The sequence below is a fragment of the Nycticebus coucang genome, chromosome 18, assembly GCF_027406575.1.
Source record: "Nycticebus coucang isolate mNycCou1 chromosome 18, mNycCou1.pri, whole genome shotgun sequence".
Lineage (NCBI taxonomy): Eukaryota > Metazoa > Chordata > Mammalia > Primates > Lorisidae > Nycticebus > Nycticebus coucang.
The window spans coordinates 54,737,467-54,753,710 of record NC_069797.1 but is presented as its reverse complement, the minus strand read 5'-3'; the positions used below and the strand labels follow the sequence as shown (position 1 = coordinate 54,753,710).

Below are 16,244 nucleotides of genomic sequence, written 5' to 3'. Positions count from 1 at the left end.
AAAAAATTGACTCGGCACCTGTGGCTCAAGCGGCTAAGGCACCAGCCACATACACATGAGCTGGAGGGTTTGAATCCAGTCCAGCTCGCCAAACAACAATGACAGTTGCACCCAAAAAATAGCCAGGCGTTGTGGCGGCCACCTGTAGTCCCAGCTACTTGGGAGGCAGAGGCAGGAGAATCGCTGGAGCCCAGGAGTTGGAGGTTGCTGTGAGTTGTGATGCCACAGCACTCTACCCAGGGCAACAGTTTGAGGCTCTGTCTCAAAAAAAAACAAAAAATTGAGGGGGCGCCTGTGGCTCAGTGAGTAGGGCATCGGCCCCATATACTGAGAGTGGCTGGTTCAGACCTGGCCCCAGCCAAACTGCCACAAAAAAATAGCCTGGCATTGTGGCCGGCGCCTGTGGTCCCAGTTACTCGAGAAGCTGAGGCAAGAGAATCGCCTAAGTCAAAGAGGTGGAGGTTGCTGTGAACTGTGACACCACTGCACTCTACCGAGTGCAACAAAGTGAGACTCTGTGTCTAAACAAAATAATAAATAAATAATAATTTTTTTTTTTTTTTTTTGTAGAGACAGAGTTTCACTTTATTGCCCTCGGTAGAGTGCCGTGGCATCACACAGCTCACAGCAACCTCCAACTCCTGGGCTTAGGCGATTCTCCTGCCTCAGCCTCCCGAGTAGCTGGGACTACAGGCACCCGCCACAACGCCCGGCTATTTTTTTGTTGCAGTTTGGCCGGGACTGGGTTTGAACCCGCCACCCTCGGCAGATGGGGCCGGCGCCCTGCTCACTGAGCCACAGGCGCCGCCCAAATAATAAATTTTTTTTAAAAAAGGGTGGTGCCTGTGGCTCAAAGGAGGTGATGGGTTCAAACCCAGCCCCGGCCAAAAACTTCAAAAATTAAAAAAAAAAGATGGCTTGGCCCCTGTGGCTCAAGCAGCTAAGGCACCAGCCACATACACACATACACTTCAGCTGGCGTGTTGGAATCCAGCCCAGGCCCGCCAAACAACAATGACAGCTGAAACCAAAAAATAGCTTGGCGTTGTGGCAGGTGCCTGTAGTCCCAGCTACTTGGGAGGTGGAGGCAGGAGAATCACTTGAGCCCCAGGAGTTGAAGGTTGCTGCAAGCTGTGATGCCACAGCACTCTACCCAGGGCGACAGCTTTTTTTTTTTTTTTCTGAGCTCTGCCTCAAAAAAAAAATTAAAAAAAATAATTGAAATGTATATTCCCCCCTTACCTCCATGTACATCATTATCTCTAGTATCCAATATAACATGCAAACACAGAAGTTACTGTACAATGTGATATCTCCATTTTTTGGGACAACCTCTGAAGCTTGGGTTGTCAAAGAGTATACGGGGAAATATGTCCCTGAGACCCTTTTCTGTGCAGAGGAAAGTATTACTGTGTTTTCATAATAGTACTAAGACTCTATTTTCCTATCTCACTCTTTTCTTTCATGAGTATACAGGAGAGTTTTCCAAACATTACATGATGGGCGGCGCCTGTGGCTCAAGGAGTGGGGCACTGGTCCCATATGCCAGAGGTGGCGGGTTCAGACCCAGCCCTGGCCAAAAACCACAAAAAAAAAAAAAAAAAAAACATTACATGACTTATGATATCCCAACAGATTAGATACAGAAATATATGAAAAACCAGTTGTTTTTCATTAAGTCAGATACACATATTAATGGGATTCTTAAAAAAAGGTAAAGCATAGGCACTCTTCTTGTTAAATATTTGTGTTTGAAAAAATGTATTTTTCTTTTTTCATGATTCTTTTTTTATTCCTTTATTAATTTTTTTATTGTTAAATCATAGCTGTGTACATTAGTGCAATCAAGGGGTACAATGTGCGGGTTTCATATACAATCTGAAATATTCTCATCAAACTGTTCAACATAGCCTTCATGGCATTTTCTTAGTTACTGTATGTAGGCATTTGTATTCTGCATTTAGTAAGTTGAAAAAATGTATTTTTCATTTAAAAATGTTATTTATATTAGCAGATAATGGATTTATTATTATCTTAAATGAATTAATATATATTTCAACATATATTATTCTCAATTTTTGAATTTTGGTAAATTTTTTTTTTTTTTGTAGAGACAGAGTCTCACTGTACCGCCCTCAGGTAGAGTGCCGTGGTGTCACACGTCTCACAGCAACCTCTAACTCTTGGGCTTACGGGATTCTCCTGCCTCAGCCTCCCGAGCAGCTGGGACTACAGGCGCCCGCCACAACGCCCGGCTATTTTTTTGTTGCAGTTTGGCCGGGGCTGGGTTTGAACCCGCCACCCTCAGCATACTCACTGAGCCACAGGCGCTGCTGAATTTTGGTAAATGTTATTAGATATTACCTATATAAACAAAAATTCTTTTAAAAAATCTTTTGAGGTACTCAATAGTTTAAGAATATAAGGGGGTCTAAGATGAAATTGTTTGGGTTTTTTGAGATAAAGTCTCACTTTGTTGCCCTCAGTAGAGTGCCATGGCATCATAGCTCACAGCAACCTCTAACTCCTGGGCTCAAGTGATCCTCTTGCCTCAGCCTCCAGAGTAGCTGGGACTACAGGCACCCCCACACACACAATGGCCAGCTATTCTTATTTTATTTTTTATTTATTTATTTTATTTTATTTTGAGACAGAGCCTCAAACTGTTGCCCTGGGCAGAGTGCTGTGGCATCACAGCTCACAGCAAACTCCAACTCTTAGACTGAAGCGATTCTCTTGCCTCAGCCTCCCAAGTAGCTGGGACTACAGGCACCTATCTCAAAGCCCAGCTACTTTTTGGTTGTAGTTGTCATTGTCGTTTGGCAGGCCTGGGCTGGATTTGAATCCGCTAGCTCTGGTGGATTAGCCGCTTGAACTACAGGCGCCAAACCTGGCCAGCTATTTTTAGAGATGGGGGTTCTCATCCTAGCTCAGATTGGTCTCAAACTCCTGTATTCAGCCAATCTGCCCCCCTCGGCCTCTCAGAGTTCTGGGATTACAGGCTTGAACCACCATTCCTGGCTTTTTTTCTTTCTTTTCTTTTTGAGACAGAGTCTCACTCTGTTACCCTGGGTAGAGTGCTGTGACATCATAGCTTACAGCAACCTCAAACTCTTGGACTCAAGTGACCCTTTTGTCTCAGCCTCCTGAGTAGCTGGGACTCCAAGTGCCTGCAACTCCACCCAGCTAGTTTTTCTTTTTTTTTTTTTTTTTTTTTAGTTTTTCTATTTTTAGTAGAGACGGGTCTGGTTCTTTCTCAGGCTGGTCTCAGACTCCTGATGAAAATATTTGAGAACAACTGCTTCAAGTAACGAGGTAGATCTGGGAGAGAATGTTGAGGTTGTGTGATGGCTCAGGGAAGAGATGACATCCGAGCAGATTTTTCTTTTTCTCTTTAAGACAGAGTCTCGGCTTAGCGCCTGTGGCTCAAGCGGCTAAGGTGCCAACCACATACACCTGAGCTAGCGGGTTCGAATCCAGACCTGGTCCACCAGACAACAAGGACGGCTGCAACCAAAAATAGTCAGGCATTGTGGCGGGCGCCTGTAGTCCCAGCTACTTGGGAGGCTGAGGCAAGAGAATCGCTCGAGCCCAGGAGTTAGAGGTTGCTATGAGCTGTGATTCCACAGCACTGTACCCAGTGGGGGCAGCTTGAGGCTCTGTCTCAAAATAAAAAAATAAAAAAAAAAAAGACAGAGTCTCAGGGCACTCAGAGTTGCCCTCGGTAGAGTGCCGTGACGTGACAGCTCACAGCAACCTCAAACTCTTGGGCTTAAGCAATTCTCTTGCCTCAGCCCCCCAAGTAGCTGGGACTACAGGTGCCCACCGCAATGCCCGGCTATTTTTTGTTGCAATTGTCATTGCTGTCTTAGCTGGCTGGGCCCGGTTTGAACCCACCACCCGCAGTATATGGGGCTGGCACCCTACCCACTGAGCCACAGGCGCCGCCCAGATTTTTTTTTTTATCTGAACAGATTTTATTTTATTTTGTTTGCAGTTTGGCCAGGGCCAGGTTCGAACCCACCACCCTCGGTAATATGGAGCCAGCACCCTACTCACTGAGCCACAGGCGCCACCCAAGCCTAAGAATTTGAGGTTGCTGGGCGGTGCCTGTCCCTCAAGGAGTAGGGCACCGGCCCCATATACCAGAGATGGTGGGTTCAAACCCAGCCCTGGCCAAAAAAAAAAAACTTCAAAAAAAAAAAGATAAGAATTTGAGGTTGCTGTGAGCTATGATGATGCCATGACAATCTAGCCTGGGTAATGTGAGATTCTTTCTCAAAAAAAAAAAAGTCAACAACAAAAAAGAACTTGGGGGCGGCGCCTGTGTCTCAGTGAGTAGGGCGCCAGCCCCATATACCAAGGGTGGCGGGTTCAAACCCAGCCATGGCCAAACTGCAACAACAACAAAGAATAATAAAAAAATAAAAATTAGCCAGGCGTTGTAGCAGGCACCTGTAGTCCCAGCTACTGCGGAGGCTGAGGCAAGAGAATCGTCTAAACCCAAGAGCTGGAGGTTGCTGTGAGCTGTAACACCACGGCATTCTACTAAAGGTGACAAAGTGAGACTCTGTCTCTAAAAAAAAAGAACTTGGGCAGGAAATCCTTCGAAACTTGTGCCTCTGTTTCTTTTTTTTTTTTTTTTTTTTGGAGAAAGAGTCTCAAGCTGTAGCCCTGGGCAGAGTGCCGTGGAGTCACAGCTCACAGCAACCTCAACTCTTGGGTTTAAGCAATTCTCTTACCTCAGCCTCCCAAGTGGCTGGGACTACAGGCGCCCGCCCCAATGCCTGGCTATTATTTGGTTGTAGTTGTCATTGTTGTTTGGTGGGCCCAGGCTGGATTCGAACCCAACAGCTCCAGTGTATGGCCAAGCCTTGTGCTTCTGTTTCATGGAAGAATCACATAATATGTGACTGCTGCTTCCATACTTTGTTTCAGTTCCATTCCATCTTTCCCTTCTGAACTAAAGTAAAATCTTAAGGCCCCTCCTCAGAAGTTGACTGACTGGACCCCGTCTTGGCCAAGCGGGTTCCCCTAAAACTGAGTTGCTAGCCGTGAGAAAGGAGATCAGAAACACCTCATCATGTCCCCTGCCTTCTTAGAGGCATCCTTTGTGACTCATTAATAGGCCTAAGGCTATATACAAGACTTGCTACAGGTACTCAGTATACACAACAAACTACTTGAGACCATCATTTGTCCTGTAGTTTGTTTCTGATTAACAGACCCTTATTTTAACTCAGCATTCCTTTTCTTTTTTTTTTTTTTTTTTGTAGAGACAGAGTCTCACTGTACCGCCCTCGGGTAGAGTGCCGTGGTGTCACTCGGCTCACAGCAACCTCTAACTCTTGGGCTTACGCGATTCTCTTGCCTCAGCCTCCTGAGCAGCTGGGACTACAGGCGCCCACCACAACGCCCAGCTATTTTTTTTTGTTGCAGTTTGGCCGGGACTGGGTTTGAACCCGCCACCCTCGGCATATGGGGTCGGCACCCTACTCACTGAGCCACAGGTGCTGCCCTCAGCATTCCTTTTCACTGATTCCCGTTCTATTAGACAAAGCCTAACTCTTTCAGCTAGAGAATCTTTAATCCCACCTATAACCACTTTGAGATCGCCCACCTTTTGGAGCCAAACCAATGAATGCCTTTTATGTATTTTTTTTTTAACTTTTTTTTTTATTTTTTGTAGAGACAGAGTCTCACTTTATGGCCCTCGGTAGAGTGCCATGGCATCATACATCTCACAGCAACCTCCAACTCCTGGGCTCAAGCGATTCTCTTGCCTCAGCTTCCCGAGTAGCTGGGACTACAGGCGCCCGCCACAACGCCCGGCTATTTTTTTTTGGTTGCAGTTCAGCCGGGGCTGGGTTTGAACCCACCACCCTCGGTATATGGGGCCGGCGCCTTACCGACTGAGCCACAGGCGCCGCCCGCCTTTTATGTATTAATTTATGACTTTACCTGTAATTCTTGTCACTCTGAAATGTATAAAACCAAACTGTAACACCACCACAAGGAGTCCACTTGCTCGAGGGGTCTTGGCTGTGGCTCTGGGCCATGGTCCTCAAATGTGGCTCTTTAAATTATTTTACAGAATATGGCTTCTTTTCCTTTGACACCCTTAATGACCAATCAACCACCCTGGGGTCTGTGATATGGGTATTCTTCATAAATATTCTTTGGACTTAGGCTCAGAGCCTGTGGCTCAAGTGGCTAAGGCGCCAGCCACATACATCTGAGCTGGCGGGTTCGAATCCAGCCCAAGCCCGTCAAACAATAATGATGGCTACAATCAAAAATAGCCAGGCATTGTGGCGGGCTCCTGTAGTCCCAGCTACCTGGGAGGTGGAGGCAGGAGACTCACTTGAGCCCAGGAGTTGGAGGTTGCTGTGAGCTGTGATGCCACAGTACTCTACCCAGGGCAACAGCTTGAGGCTCTGTCTCAAAAAACAAACAAACAAACAAAAAAACATTCTTTGGACTTAATCTTATCCCTGTGTCACAAGGATATCTAACTGCACAGTGTTTGGCACCTCCCCACACCAGGCTCAGTAGAGCTTGTGCACCCTCTGCTTGGCCTTGTTCACGTCCCTACTGAAAATGGGCTTCACTGAGGTGCTGGCCACAGCAGGCAGCCCTGCGGAGGCCATCTGACATTATCCTGTTAGAGAAACCACTTCTTTAGCAAAAAAAAAGAAAAAAATTTTTTTTTTTTTTAGGTGGTGCCTGTGGCTCAAAGGAGTAGGGCGCCGGTCCAAATGCTGGAGGTGGCGGGTTCAAACCCAGCTCCGGCCAAAAACTGCAAAAAAAAACAATTATTTATTTATTTTTATTATTATTTTTTTTTTTGTAGAGACAGAGTCTCACTTTACCACCCTAAGTAGAGTGCCATGACGTCACAGGACTCACAGCAACCTCCAGCTCTTGGGCTTCAGTGATTCTCCTGCCTCAGCCTCCCGAGCAGCTGGGACTACAGGCACCCGCCACAACACCCAGCTATTTTTTGGTTGCAGTTCAGCCGGGGCTGGGTTTGAACCCACTACCCTCAGTATATGGGGCCGGCGCCCTACTCACTGAGCCACAGGCGCCACCCAAATTTTTTTTTTTTTTAATTTCAGATTAGGTGGTACCCATAGTCCAGTGGGTAGCGCGCTGGCCACATACACCAAAGCTGATGGGTTCAAACCCAGCCTGGGCCAGCTAAAACAACAATGACAATTGCAACAACAACAACAACAAATAGCTGGGCGCCTGTAGTTCCAGCTACCTGGGAGGCTGAGGCAAGAGAATCGCTTAAGCCCAAGAATTTGAGGTTGCTGTGAGCTGTGATGCCATAGCACTCTACCCAGGGCAACTGCTTGAGACTCTGTCTTAAAAAAATAATAATAGGGAGGCACCTGTGGCTCAAAGGAGTAGGGTGCCGGCCCCATATACCGGAGGTAGTGGGTTCAGGCTCAACAGCCCCTGCCAAAAACTTCAAATAATAATAATAATAATAATAAATATCAATAATAATAATAATATCCCCCCAAAATAATAATAAATAAATACAATAAAATAAAATTTCAGATTAATACGAGGGTATAAATGATTAGGTCACAATATTTGCATTTGTTAGGTAAGGTCTCTGTTGTTGTTGTGTCCTGCACCCAGGAGGGGTGCCGTATACCCTTACATTGTGTCCATTAGATGGGAGCACATAGTCCTCCTCCTTCTTCCCGTCTACCCCATCTCCTCCCCCTTCCCTCAGCTTGAATTGAATTGAGTCTTTCTCTTGTGTAGACATGCATTAGTTCATCTACTGGCTTCATATTAGTACTGAGTATAAGTGGGCATTTGTTTTCCCATTCTTTTTTTTTTTTTAATTGTTAAATCATAGCTGTGTACATTAGTGCAATCAAGGAGTACAATGTGCGGGTTTCTTATACAATCTGAAATATTCTCTTTTTTTTTTTTGGCCGGGGCTGGGCTTGAACCCGCCACCTCCGGCATATGGGACCGGCGCCCTACACTTTGAGCCACAGGCGCCGCCCCAATCTGAAATATTCTCATCAAACTGTTCAATGTAGCCTTCATGGCATTTTCTTAGTTACTGTATATAGGCATTTGTATTCTGAATTTAGTAAGTTTCGCCCGTACCCATTTTTTTTTTTTTTTGAGACGGTCTCACTTTGTTGCACTGGGTAGAGTGCTTTCCTGTCATAGCTCACAGCAACCTCCAACTTGGGCTCAAGCAATCCTCTTGCCTCAGCTTTTCTACTTTTTAGTAGAGACAGGGTCTTTCTTGCTTTTGCTCAGGCTGGTCTCAAACTCGTGAGCTCAAGCAATCCACCCACTTTGGCCACCCAGAGGGCTAGGATTACCTGGCTATTTTTTAGAGACAGGGTCTTGCACTTGCCAGATGTTGTGAGGGGCGGAGTTGGAGGCTGCTGTGAGCTGGTCTCGAACCTGTGAGCTCAGGCAATCCACCCTCCTGGGCCTCTATTGTATTTTTCTAATTTTTTTCTTTTCTTTTCTTTTTTTTTTTTTTTGAGACAGAGTCTCATTCTGTCACCTGAGTAGAGTGCTGTGGCATCATAGCTCACAGCAACCTCAAACTCTGTGCTCGGCCTCCTAGGTACTTGCAATACCTGGCTAGCTTTTCTTTCTTTTTTTTTTTGTGTGTGTTTTTTTTGGCCAGAGCTGGGTTTGAACCCGTCACCTCTGGCATATGGGGCTGGTGCCCTACCCCTTTGAGCCACAGGCACCACCCACTGGCTAACTTTTCTATTTTTAGCAGGGACAGAATCTCAAACTCTCCTGAGCTCAGGGGATCCATCCTCTCTGCCTCCCAGAGTGCTAGGATTACAGGTATGAGCTATCATGCCTGACTCTATTTTTCTTTCTTTTTTTTTTTTTTAATTTGGCCGGGGCTGGGTTTGAACCCGCCACCTCCGGCATATGGGACCGGAGCCCTACCCGCTGAGCCACAGGCACCGCCCCTGACTCTATTTTTCTAATTATTTTATTTATTTATTGAGACAGAGTCTCACTTTGTTGCCCTCAGTAGAGTGCCATAGTGTCACAGCTCACAGCAACCTCAAACTCTCGGGCTGAAGCAATTCTCTTGCCTCATCCTCTCCGGTATCTGGGATTATAGGTGCTCACTACAAAGCCAGCTATTTTTCTTTTTCTTTTTTTTTTTTTTTTTTTTTTGAGATAGAGCCTCAAGCTGTCGCCCTGGGTAGAGTGCTGTGGCTTCACAGCTTACAGCAACCTCCAACTCCTGGGCTCAAGCGATTCTCCTGCCTCAGCCTCCCAAGTAGCTGGGACTACAGGTGCCTGCCACAACGCCCGGCTATTTTTTGGTTGCAGCCGTCATTGTTGTTTGGTGGGCCTGGGCTGGATTCAAACCTGCCAACTCAGGAATATGTGGCTGGTGGATGGCACCTTAGCCGCTTGAGCCACAGGCGCTGAGCCTTATTTTTTTTCGATTCTACAGTTAGGGTGTTAGAAGTGCTATTCCCAATGATCCCCAACAATAAAAAATATATATATATAAATAAATAAATAAAAGAGATGGGGTCTGGATCTGATTCAGGCTGGTCTTGAACCTATGAGTTCAGGCAATCCACCTGCCTCAGCCTCCCAGAGTGCTGGGATTACAGGCATGACCCACCCTGCCTGGCCCTCTGTGCATCTTTAAATAGTCATTTTATTGACTATCTTCAGGCTACACATGAACCATCTCTTTGCTATCAGGACCCCAAGAAATTCTCCTCAGCGAGGGTTTGTGTCTGGGTTGCACAAGAGCAATTTGCACAACAAAGAACTTCCTAGAAGAAATAGGATGGAGATTCTGATATCCTGTTTTTTTGCAGATAAATGTTTTTTTTTTTGCAATTTTATTTTTGTATGTGTACACATTTGCTTAAAATTAGTGAATTTCTAGGCCAGGTTCAGGTAATTGAAGGGACTTTATAAGTAGTTTATATTGTCTAGATCCAAGGTATTCTGTAAACAGAGTCTGGAGCAAAATGGGAAATAATATCTTTCTAAAGATAGGCTGAGAAATTCTAATCCAGTATGTTAAGATGTTTCCTTTTTCTGGTAGCACAGCTGACTGATACCTGGCTACAAGGCCAGCATTCACTGGTATAGCCAAAAAAATAGAATACGGACCACCAAAAACAAGACCAGTCAGTCAACTCCGGGTTACAGTACAGGTTTCACAGTTTAGTTCACTTATAGTCAAAGGTAAAGTTACAAAACTTCTGTAAGCTATATCTGTTGTCAGAAACGGAAGCACTGCCATTGGTAAGCCAGCGGCAATACGAGCTTTTGTCACATTCAACGTGCGTCAAAAACTGTTTGATATTAGGCCACAAAGAGCAGCATTAAGTCCAATATATACTGATCCGTGTTCAAGTAAATTCCTTTCTGTTTCTGGAAGCTGGTTAATTTTTCTCATTGTGGTAATGAAATGTGTTTGGTTTTCCTTAGTATCATCTGGTTTATGATTTTCCATCTTTTTTTTTTTTTTGTAGAGACAGAGTCTCACTGTACCGCCCTCAGGTAGAGTGCCATGGCGTCACACGGCTCACAGCAACCTCTAACTCTTGGGCTTACACGATTCTCTTGCCTCAGCCTCCCGAGCAGCTGGGACTACAGGCGCCCGCCACAACGCCCGGCTATTTTTTGGTTGCAGTTTGGCCGGGGCCGGGCTTGAACCCGCCACCCTCGGTATATGGGGCCGGCGCCTTACCGACTGAGCCACAGGCGCCGCCCTGATTTTCCATCTTGAGCCTTATGCTCTCCTTCTCTCAGGAGCTGCAGCCACCTACGATTTTTCTTAGCTACGCCCGGAGTTCACTGCAACCTTTGTCTGCAGATTAATGTTAATGATGAATTGGTGTGGCTCAGATTGAGGGTCAATTGGTGGACAGGTAATTTCACTAGGAGGGAAAGGAACCAAGGCTGGATGGTCAAGGAAAGAGCTGGCTTGGAGCATAATATACAGCTGAGGCTGTAAGGTGCCTTCTGATGCTGCCTTCCCAGCGCTGTAGACATTATTTCTGGAAAACATCTGTGTATGATTGCTCAGCCAGGTAACTAGAAAGTCTGCCTTTGTCATGTAATGAATATTGTTGATTTAACATGTCTTTCTATTTTCTTATCCTCTACCTTGAGAAACTTCTGCCAGACGAGTGGCATTGGTATGGGCCTGGACACCCAGGTCCCTTTCTTCAGTGGATGGGTAGCTAGCAAGGTATTTTAAATCACCACTGCTCTTACAGCAGTGAGCGTGAATCTCACCATCAATCCTTCTGCTTTCCATAAGCAGTCTGTCAGCAGCAGCTGCACCAGATCCTGGCATCCTTCTGTGGATGAACTCATAGTTCCCCACCTTTCTTCCATCATGAGGATAGTGACCGGGACTGACCTCTTTGGCTGAGTAAGCCTCTTTGAGTTCTTTCTCTTAGCATAGGAGGTGAGATGCCCTGTAGAGGGAGGCAATACATTTTCACAGTAGAGGTAGAGCTTATGGTTATTTAATTTGAATATTAAAAAAGATTTTGGGGCGGCGCCTGTGGCTCAGTCTGTAGGGTGCTGGCCCCATATACCGAGGGTGGCGGGTTCGAACCCGGCCCTGGCCAAACTGCAACCAAAAAATAGCCGGGCCAAAAAAAAAAAAAAAAAAAAATAGCCGGGCGTTGTGGCGGGCGCCTGTAGTCCCAGCTACTCGGGAGGCTGAGGCAAGAGAATCACTTAAGCCCAGGAGTTGGAGGTTGCTGTGAGCTGTGTGGCACTCTATGGCACTCTACCAAGGACCATAAAGTGAGACTCTGTCTCTACAAAAAAAAAAAAAAAAAGATTTGGTGGCCAGCACAGTGGCTCATGCTGTAATCCTAGCATTCTGGATGGCCAAGGCAGGTGGGTAGATTGTCTGAGCTCAGGAGTTTGAGACAAGCCTGAGTAAAAGTGAGACCCAGTCTCTACTAAAAATAGAAAAACTAGGTTGGCATTGGGGTGAGCACCTGTAGTCCCAGCTACTTGGGAGGCCGAGGCAAGAAGATAGCTCAAGCCCAGAAGTTTGAGGTTGCTGTGAGCTATGACGCCAGGGCACTGAACCCCAGGGCGACTGAGTAAAACTCTTTCTCAAAAAGAAAAAAAAAAAAAAGAACTGCTGTTCCAATTAGACAAAATGATAATTTTAATTTCGCATTGTATTCCAAATACAGATGTATTAATCAATAATCATTTTTAGGAGAAAACATGTACTTGTGAGGGAGATAGTTAGAGTGAGAGTTAAAGTCTATTTTCTTTTTTTTTTGTAGAGACAGAGTCTCACTGTACCGCCCTCCGTAGAGTGCCGTGACGTCACACGGCTCACAGCAACCTCTAACTCTTGGGCTTACGCGATTCTCTTGCCTCAGCCTCCCGAGCAGCTGGGACTACAGGCGCCCACCACAATGGCCAGCTATATTTTTGTTGCAGTTTGGCCAGGGCTGGGTTTTGAACCCGCCACCCTCGGCATATGGGGCCGGAGCCCTACTCACTGAGCCACAGGCGCCGCCCGAGTTAAAGTCTATTTTCTAAGAAAAAGGTCTAAGTTGGCCTGTGTAATGGGTCCTGAAAAAATTCTTTGGGTTCATTTAGACATAGCTAACTAAATTAGTGAATTTATGACAAGACATTAGATTATCAAAATACCATGCAACAAATGAAAGCATATTCTCTAGAACTATGTAATAATCATGGCAATTTAACAGTTTGAAAAATTTTTTTAGGGGTGGCGCCTGTGGCTCAAGGAGTAGGGTGCCGGTCCCATATGCCGGAGGTGGTGGGTTCAAACCTAGCCCTGGCCAAAAACCACAAAAAAAAAAAAAGAAAAATTTTTTTAGGACTTAATAAATTTGTGGTAGTGATTACAGCATTACTGCTGACAAATCTTGCTTAGAGAATATATGCAATGTAATATGTAAACTTTTTTTATTGTTACATATACATGTGTTTATTAGGTTTCCATTTTCCAGCTATTTTTTATTTTTATTTTTATTTATTTTTATTTTTTATTTTTTTTGCCAGGGCTGGGTTTGAACCTACCACCTTTGGCATATGGGGCTGGCGCACTACTCCTTTGAGCCACAGGCACCACCCATTCCAGCTATTTTTTAGAGATGAGGTCTAGGTCTGGCTCAAGCTGGTCTCCAACTCCTGAGCTCTGGCAATTTTTTTTGCAGTTTTTGGCCGGGGCTGGGTTTGAACCCACCACTTCCAGCATATGGGGCCAGCGCCCTACTCTTTGAGCCACAGGCATGGCCCAATTTTTTTTTTTTTTTTTGAGACAGTGTCTCACTTTGTTACCCTTGGTAGAGTGCTGTCGCATCATAGCTCACAGCAACCTCAAACTCTTGGGCTCAAGATATCCTCTTACCTCAGCCTCCCAAGTAGCTGGGACTACAGGCACCTACCGTAATACCTGGATTTTTTAGACATGAGGGTCTCGCTTTTGCTCAGGCCGGTCTTGCACTCGTGAGCCCAAGCAATTCACCCACATCCACCTTCCAGAGTGCTAGGATTACAGGCGTGAGTCACCAAGCACAGCCTATTTTTCTTTTTTTTTTTTGTAGAGACAGAGTCTCACTTTATGGCCCTCGGTAGAGTGCCATGGCATCACACAGCTCACAGCAACCTCCAACTCCTGGGCTTAAGCGATTCTCTTGCCTCAGCCTCCCGAGTAGCTGGGATTACAGGCGCCTGCCACAATGCCCAGCTATTTTTTGGTTGCAGTTCAGCCAGGGCAGGGTTTGAACCCGCCACCCTCGGTATATGGGGCTGGCGCCTTACCAACTGAGCCACAGGCGCCGCCCTATTTTTCTAATTTTTAAAAAATGTCTTAGCCAGGGGAGGTGGATCATACCTTCCAACCTAGCACTCTGGGAGGCTGAGGCCAGTGAATTGCTGGAGCTCACAGTTCAAGACCAGCCATTTGCAAGAGCAAGACCCCGTCTCTACTAAAAATAGAAAAACTAGCCAGGGTTGTGGTGGGTGCCTGTAGTCCCAGTTACCTGGGAAGCTGAAGCCAAAGGATGGCTTGAGCCCAAGAGTTTGAGGTTGCTGTGAGGTAGGACATTATGGCACTCTATCCAGAGCAACAGAGGAAGAATTCTTTATTCATATTTCTTAGTAATCTATTTTTTTTTGAGGTCTTCCTCTGTCATCCAGGCTAGAGTGCATTGGCCTCATCATATAGTTTGCTGCACCCTCCCAATTCCTAATCTCAAACGATCCTTCTGCCTAAACTTCCCAAAGTGCTGGGATTACAAGTATGTGCCACCATTCCTAGCCTTACCATTCTATTTTTTTTTTTTTTTTTGTAGAGACAGAGTCTCACTGTACCACCCTCGGGTAGAGTGCCGTGGCGTCACACGGCTCACAGCAACCTCTAACTCTTGGGCTTACGTGATTCTCTTGCCTCAGCCTCCCGAGCAGCTGGGACTACAGGCGCTCGCCACAAAGCCCGGCTATTTTTTTGTTGCAGTTTGGCCGGGGCTGGGTTTGAACCCGCCACCCTCGGCATATGGGGCTGGCGCCCTACTCACTGAGCCACAGGCGCCGCCCACCATTCTATTTTTTTTTTTTTGAGACAGAGTCTCATTTTATCACCCTTGGTAGAGTGTCGTGGCTTAGGCGATTCCCTTGTCTCAGCCTCCCGAGTAGCTGGGACTACAGGCGCCCACCACAATGCCTGGCTATTTTTTCCTTTTGCAATTTGGCCAGGGCTGGGTTTAAACCCACCACCCTCGGTATGTGGGGCCTGCACTGTACTTACTGAGCCACAGGCGCCGCCCTCCTTTTTTTTTTTTTTTTGTAGAGACAGAGTCTCACTTTACCGCCCTCCGTAGAGTGCCATGACGTCACACAGCTCACAGCAACCTCCAGCTCTGGGGCTCAGGCGATTCTCTTGCCTCAGCCTCCTGAGCAGCTGGGACTACAGGCGCCCGCCATAACGCCCGGCTATTTTTTTTGTTGCAGTTTGGCCGGGCCGGGTTTGAACCCGCCATCCTCGGTATATGGGGCTGGCGCCCTACTCACTGAGCCACAGGCGCCGTCCCGCCCTCTATTTTTAATTGTAATCTGTGCTTCTCATCCCTTTTACCTTGTTTTACTTTTACTTCTTTTTATCTATCCCCATCTAACATACAGTATACGGCAATTATTTATTATATCTATTGTCTAGAATTTAATATCCTCTTCCACCTCCACCCTGGCAGAACGTAAGCTCCATAAGGGCAAGAATGTTTATCCATTTTGTTACCTGATGTAACCCGATGCGTACCCTGGACAGAATCTGTTAATGAACCCACAGTGGGTGTTCATGTTGCTTGGGTACAGAAATCCAACTACAGAGACAACAAAGATTGTCAAGAAGGAAAGGATTTATTGCAAGACATGAATCTGCTGGGAAGGGGAGGCACAAACTGCCTCAAATCTAACCTCCCTCACCAACAGTCAGGGCTTTTTGTGGAAGTGAAAATAAACTATTTATGAGGGAAGTGAACATCATTACAGGTTTGGAGTGAAGTGCAGGACATGCAAGCTCAGTGAGAAACTCAGGCTAGCACATACTTCCTGTGAAACAAAAAATTGGTGGATAAGAGCAGGGATTTTTAGTGTTATAATGAGCTAGGAGTTAATAGTGGTCATTTTTTCAGTCTTGTATGCAGGCTCAGTGGATCCTTGGGCACAATCTGGGGTGGTGTATCACTTCTGGTATCTTTTCTGGACAAACAAGTGAATTAAGGCGCTGTAGTTATCTCATGGCTATAAGGAGGTTCTGCCTCCTGGGAAAGAAACAAAAAAAGGAATGCAACAGTGCAATAGAAAGTTACAAAGCTCTGGGTAGCAAGAAGTCTTACTGGCCTGGGAACTTGAAACGTAAGAGAAGTAAAAAAAATTATTTTAAAAATGCTTTCTTGGGCGACGCCTGTGGCTCAGTCAGTAAGGCGCCGGCCCCATATACCGAGGGTGGCGGGTTCAAACCCGGCCCCGGCTGAACTGCAACCAAAAAAATAGCTGGGCGTTGTGGCAGGCGCCTGTAGTCCCAGCTGCTCGGGAGGCTGAGGCAAGAGAATCGCTTAAGCCCGGGAGTTGGAGGTTGCTGTGAGCTGTGTGAGGCCACGGCACTCTACCAAGGGCCATAAAGTGAGACTCTGTCTCTACAAAAAAAAAAAAAAAAATGCTTTCTTGCGCGCCTGTAG

At 46.1% G+C, this 16,244-nt stretch overlaps 1 pseudogene; it reads right to left on the bottom strand.

Moving 5' to 3' along the window:
* Positions 1 to 9,916: 9,916 nt before the first annotated feature.
* Positions 9,917 to 10,507, bottom strand: LOC128570366 (transmembrane protein 126A-like; annotated as a pseudogene).
* Between the last annotated feature and the right edge of the window lie 5,737 nt (positions 10,508 to 16,244).